The 6,288-nt window shown below is 32.7% G+C and overlaps 1 pseudogene; it reads right to left on the bottom strand.

Annotated features, from left to right (window-relative positions):
* Positions 1–1,999: 1,999 nt before the first annotated feature.
* LOC120269380 lies at positions 2,000–4,750 on the bottom strand (annotated as a pseudogene).
* Positions 4,751–6,288: the final 1,538 nt, after the last annotated feature.

The following is a 6,288-nucleotide window of genomic DNA, read 5'->3' as shown; positions in this document are numbered from 1 at the left end:
TGATAAAAAGTGGATAAACCACATTCATAAAGAAAAACCAAGGACAAAATACAACAAAGAGAAAACAGACCCTAGCAAAGTGGGAGGACCAGCAGCACAACAAACTCAGAGAAACCACGAAAGTTATCAAACAGTAGAAGCGGGCAACAGACAACACATACACATCTCCGGTAGTGAACTATCCTCCCGGGGGTATACTGCTTCCACCTCCCTAGGAAATGAACTCCAGGCTCGGGCTGATCTTCAATTGATTTCTTGCAACTTTTTCTCTTTTTAAAGTCAGGAGCTGCGATTCAGCCATACGGTAAAATATATGAATAATCTTCACAATAAGAGAAGCAAACGAAGCACATGAAGATGAAAAAATGCGAGCATTTCGTTCAATCCAGATATTCCAAGTAATGGCTCTAGCTAAGAGGTCCCAAAAGAAGGATAACGGCCTCTGGAAGTTATTTCGCCAGTTTCCCCACAGATCTCGCATGGATGAAGGACCAGATCGAACCTCGAACAACTATCCGAAGAAGTTCCAAACATGCGAAGCAACAGGGCACTAAGTGAGGAGGTGATCAGTCGATTCAACATCAGCATGGCACATGAAACAAGTAGTTGAAGAAACAAAATTGCATCTTCTAAGTGCCAAATTTTCCAATGAGAGAATCTTATCCTCCCAAGCCAGCCAGTTGAAGAGGTTGACTTTCCTAGGGCAGCTACCCCTTAGGATAATGGGTGACCGAGGACCCCCCATCAATGAGGAAGGAATAGAAGGATTCAACTCAACAAAATCACACTAGTAAGACAAATTCCTTGAAAATTATGAACAAAAATCGTTAAAATAACAAAATAAACATGGAAATCCTGTCAAATCCAGATGAGAAATTCCAAAAAAATCGATCATTACTTGCAAAATATTATGATCGCACGCGATGGCTGCGACATCCGATCGGTGTACAGCTTCAGCTTCATCACTCTCTCTCTCCCTCTCTCTCTCTCTCTGTGTGTTCGCCACCGGTGCGCTGCAAAGCCACTAGTTTTGATGAGGGTTCTTTTTACACGTATACCCCCTAAGAAATTCAGAATTACACAATATCGTTATCTTTCTTGATGTACTGCCCACCTAACCTTTTTTTTTGAACAGTATATAAATACTAGTTTGAATGGAAAATTTTATAAATATTAATTATTTTTATTTTACCTATTTTTCTCTTTATTTACTAAGGTTGTAGATTTATAATAAAAAATAATGTATTTAAATAGATTGATAAAATTATATTTGAAAATTAATGCTTAATTTAGTTAGATAAAATGATAATTTGAGGCATGAAAGGCTTTTAAATATAGACACTCGAAATAAAGATGAAATGGCTCAAATGAAATTTTATATTTATATGTTTAAGTACCACCCTATATTTAGGTGTTGTTATTGCATTCAATTAATTTAAAAATTGAATTTTTTTTCCCGCCACTTAAATTCTTTGAGCTAATTGTTTTATTTCAATTAATATTGTGAGAGGGAGTTAATCACTCTCGGTAAATATGAAGATTGGATTTTTTTTTTCAGTATTTTTTAAGTCTAAATAGAATAGTTATACATATAAAAAATATTTTTAAAATATGTATTTGTTTTATAAATAGTTATAATTGAAAATGAAAAATATGTATGCATATGATATATTTATTTTATACCTTTATTTTACAACTTTTAATAGCCCGTTAGAAAAATCTTAATAGTCTAGGCGTGAATATATTTAAGAAAATCTTTGTCTATTTGGAACTTGTTTTTTTTCAAGCCATCTATTCATGAATTAAAATTTGTCTAAGGTTTATTGTGAACTGATGCACCTATGCTTACTCAAAGTACTGATATTCACAAATTTGAACATCTTCCCCTGCTTTGGATTTAATTTCTTTGCTTTTTTCAATCTCCAAAATGCTATTTTTCTTGATTTGTATTTAATTTCAAACCATTTGTAGAGAAATAAGGGTGTATTTTGGACCTAAATATCTTTTGAACTGCTCCATTGTGTGCTTGTTGCTGGCATTCATCTTCAAGAATTTACACATCGTTTTTTTGTCTTTGTTTGATGCAACAAAATCATACCATTACCAATAATACTTTGCAAGAAATAAATTTGACAGAAAAATGTTAAAGCTTTGATGGAAGTTTGCCTTCTGTGATGGATGTCATAATCTTATCACTCACTGATGATCTTTGTCTGTGCAACTTCGCTTTAAGGCTATAAAGGACTGCATGTACTTCTTCAAAATGAGGACTTGTTGCTGCTTTAACATTTCCAACCCATTCCAGAATCTTTCCATGGTGGCCTAATATTCTCTTATGATCTTTCTCATCCAAAATCTGGGCCAAAAATTGGAAGAAAACAAAATAAATTTATCAAACAGAATAAGAGCCCTTACCATATTTGACAGGCATTACAGAAAGATGTATGTGACTCTAAAAATGCAACATTGACATAGAAAAATAGCTTGGATAAAATCAACTTGATTTGATCAAAGGCATATTAACTTATAAAAAGTGACACAAGAGAAAAGTTTTTATCAAACACCAAATGGTGGACTAGTCTGGTTGATTGCATTGATAAAAGAAGTAATAAATTTCATAACCAATCTACAACTAAAATGCAATCCAAAACCGCTTTTTCAATGTAGCATTAAGGATTACAAATCAAATTATCTCATGAGGGTCTGAATAATAAGTGAATGCTTTGAAGTTATTGTGTTAAGTAAACTAACCTCCAGTTGCATTATCTCACAAGCAAGACTGAGATCTGCAATAGATGGCTGAGAACTACCTAGCAAAAATTTTGCATTTCCTTTGAGCCAAATTGTCTCAATTTTTGCAAGAGATGAGCCCAGAATTTTCTCAGCTTCTTTTGCTGCGTTTGGATTCAATGGAAGGCCAAGTGCTGGTGCTGTTATGCTGTTCACAATAAGGGAGGCTGCAAATCAACATAGAGAGTCTTATAACACTCAAAGACATCAAATACTGTCATAAAATAGGAAAATTTTGGGAATATTCAATGTGCAAAGCATAATATTTATCATGAAGCCTTACACAAGGAAAAGTAATACATGTACAGATTGTCAGTTATTAGTTATTTTACTAGACAAATAATATAGCACCTGCTCCAAGCCTTAGGTTCGAATGGTGCCAATCTAAGATTGTATCAACTCTAGTTCTGATAGAAAGATCAGCAGGATACCTAACAAAAAGGAAGGAAAGATGCAAAAATCCATCATAGTGAGTTCCAAAATGCAGAAGATGAGTATATCGATAAACACATGGATCATATTGAAAAAGATCATCCTTTGTACAAAGTTAACCAACAAGATGCTCCAAAACATCTCTCTTTGGCTCTGTGATCCAATTTACAGGTTAATCAAAGGCATTGACTATCTTCGTTTTCTTGCTTGTTTTACCACAAAATGGGAACCATTTTCATACAAAAAACCACACACACACACATAAGTGTAAATATATATCATCAAAACATTCTTGATCAGTTCTCTAAGACATCAGTTCTGTTAAACATTCATTGTAAGATGAATTTGTTGACCTTGCGAAGAATAACATGAAAATCAGATTATTCATCATTATCAACAAGAATTGGCAGCCATAACGAGGACAGCTTACATTTATAAAATGGGAAAATCAACCAATTTAAAATAAAACCCGAAGGAAAATACAATATTACCAGTTGTCTGAGACTCCAGGGAATGTACAAGACAAATATTTCAGGATTGCATGGCTGCCCATAAACAAATGCAAATGCATGATAATAAGAACTAACAAAAGAATATAGAGAAAACAAAATTTAAAAATTCAATTACAATGTTCAATGACTTTGAAATCAATGATTGCATAAGCTTTAATTGTCAATAAAATGAACAATAAAAAAGTGAATTCAAATGAAAATATGGATTACCTCTCAAACAGCTTAAACCTTCCATCAACAATTGCTGGAACTTGTCTCATTGGATTTATTTCTGCAAAAGCAGTGCACAACCATCAATTTATATTTTTACTGAAATAAAAATTTAAAAAAAAAAATGATTTTTCTAGAGGATAATGATCCAATTGACAGACTTCAAAACTTCAGCAACAAATATGAAGATTGAAATGAAATTTCTCATGAACTACAAATCTGGAGAAGGATTTCCAAGCAAATACCTTGGAATTGGGGATTTCTATGATGGCCCTCGAGAGATCCACCCTCACCTCCTCAAAATCAATCCCATTCACCCTAATAAGAGAATATATATATATGAAGAAAAATCAGCAGATATGAGCTCAAGGAACAAGTATGAGAAATACTTTCAGAATTATCAACAGAAATTGGCAAAGAAGACAAAGAAAGAGGAAATTGAAACCATTCTTTCTCAAAATTACTTGCAAAAAACGAGGATCGCTCGCGATGGCTGCGACACTCGATCGGCGTAGACCTTCAGCTTCACCATTCTTTCTCTCTCACAGTCTCACTCAATCTCAGCATCGCATAAAAAAACAAAAAAACCACAAATTTGGGTGTGTACACCGTCAGTCAAAGTCAAATATTACCAAATTAATTGTGACTTTTCTGACATTATTATCATATAAATCCTCAAACATTAATATAATTTTACCAAAGTTATTCGGATTTCTGTAGAACAGACAGAAAGTTTTCCAATTTTATGAAAAAATCCCCAACTAATTACTAATAAAAACGAGGGTGTTACCGAAAAAGTATCATGGATTTGGCAATGTTTTTAAAACCGGACCGGATAGCGAACCAGTCTCATATTTGGGTCACGGGTCAGTCGGTTCAACCGGATGACCCGTTTTGGTCGGAACTTCATAAATAAATAATTATCTTAAATATTATATATATATATAATATATATATATATATATAATAACAAACTTTATTATATTTTTAATTATAATTATCTTAAATATTTATTTTAATATCATTATGATTTTATCAAAATGGTTGAAGATTCAAATAATTAATCTAGATAAAGCAACAAATACAATTCCCTAAACCTTTTATTTCTTAATCTATTAATGGATGATGATAACTACATAAATTAAACAACTAATTAAATTACTAATTATGTGAGGATGAGACAAGGCATGAACAAAAAAAAATTCAAAACAAAACTAGAACTAAGTATGATTAATTTAATTCTCATATTTGATCATCATTACTATTAAAATAAAAGTATAAAATAAAATAAGTCCTAAATGATCTATACCTCTTAAACAATTTACTCCAAAGTTCCAAAAATCCAAATAATATTTTCGACAAATCAAGACTCAAAGAAAGATCTTGAAATCGAGGAAAAGAGCCCAAATTCATGCCCCTAAGTCCTTTCTTAAAAAAACAAAAACAAAAAAACAAAAACAAAAAAACAAAAACAAAAACAAAAAACAAACAAAAACAAAACAAAACAAAAATTGAAAACCGGGTTCCATCCGGCTTTTGGTCCGACCGACGGGTTCACGGGTTTGCCCGTGTTGACTAGGTTCAAAATTTGGTCAACATTAATTCTAAAAACCGGACCGGGCTATGGGTCGGTTCCCTGTTTTTCCGGTCCGACCGCCGGTCCGGTCCGGTTTTCAAAACATGGGGATTTGGTAGTCAAACTTGCTGGGGGTTTATGAAAAAAAGGATATTGGGTTTTGCAATTTTGCATAAACACCCTCATTAGCAATGATAATTATAAAAAATTTGAGCTTTGCTCCTAAAAATTATTTACAGTTTGACCAACATGAGGAGGAGCTCACAGTTGGTGTTAAACCAGAGCTTAAAAAAAAATGACGAAATCAAAATGCACATACCTTGCTTGTTAATCATCAACTAATCATTTTGTCAAAAAAATTATCCTAGTTAACATTTAAAGCACATATAATAAAAAAATATGTCTAATTAACAAACCTCTTATATCACTTGGACAGTTAGTGCTTCACTCCCCAGAGTAGTACTTATGAAAATGCCACGAAAACAATGGAGACAAGATTTGTGTTTAGGTTCATGATCCTCAGCATTCAAACGATGGATCCTTTTTGTAATTGCCACATCCATGTAAATATATGGGATTGTGTGCATGCTTTGAAGCATATTAATTAAGAGCCAGAACAATAGATATACAGATGTATCTCCCTTGTAAAATCATGGTTGATAAATAGTTGTATGCCACTGCATGAGAAAGTAGAATTATTACAACTTAGCCATGTAAAGGAACACTATAATTAATAATTAGATGGTAGAATAATCAATTACATTAATA

This window comes from Dioscorea cayenensis, chromosome 2 (assembly GCF_009730915.1).
Source record: "Dioscorea cayenensis subsp. rotundata cultivar TDr96_F1 chromosome 2, TDr96_F1_v2_PseudoChromosome.rev07_lg8_w22 25.fasta, whole genome shotgun sequence".
NCBI classification, from domain to species: Eukaryota; Viridiplantae; Streptophyta; class Magnoliopsida; order Dioscoreales; family Dioscoreaceae; genus Dioscorea; species Dioscorea cayenensis.
This window is presented reverse-complemented; position numbering and strand designations above follow the sequence as displayed.